Raw genomic sequence first — 373 nt, forward strand, 5'->3', positions numbered from 1 at the left:
TGTTCACTACGTTCAGTTATACAGAAGAGTGGAATTACCCTCACAACTTTTTAAATGACATAATCCAGTACGCGTTAGAATGTCGGCCAGCATCAGGTCTGCGCTTGCTGAAATGGCTCAAACTGGAGGACAATCACAGAACCCAGTCATTTGATTCATTGAGACACAAAGTGGGCTTTCATTAGCCTGCTTTATGCGTCAGAATTAAAATGTCATTATCGAGGGCTGCTTGAATTTAGAAAACGGGCCGTTTATTGGCTGCCATCTAGTTGAGCATTCCAAAAAGTGCAATCACCTCCAGTTGCACTGCACATGCTACATATCCCCCAGCAATACTATTTCATTCACCATGAGAGAACTTTGAAACCATTAA

The sequence above is a fragment of the Gasterosteus aculeatus genome, chromosome 15, assembly GCF_964276395.1.
Source record: "Gasterosteus aculeatus chromosome 15, fGasAcu3.hap1.1, whole genome shotgun sequence".
Lineage (NCBI taxonomy): Eukaryota > Metazoa > Chordata > Actinopteri > Perciformes > Gasterosteidae > Gasterosteus > Gasterosteus aculeatus.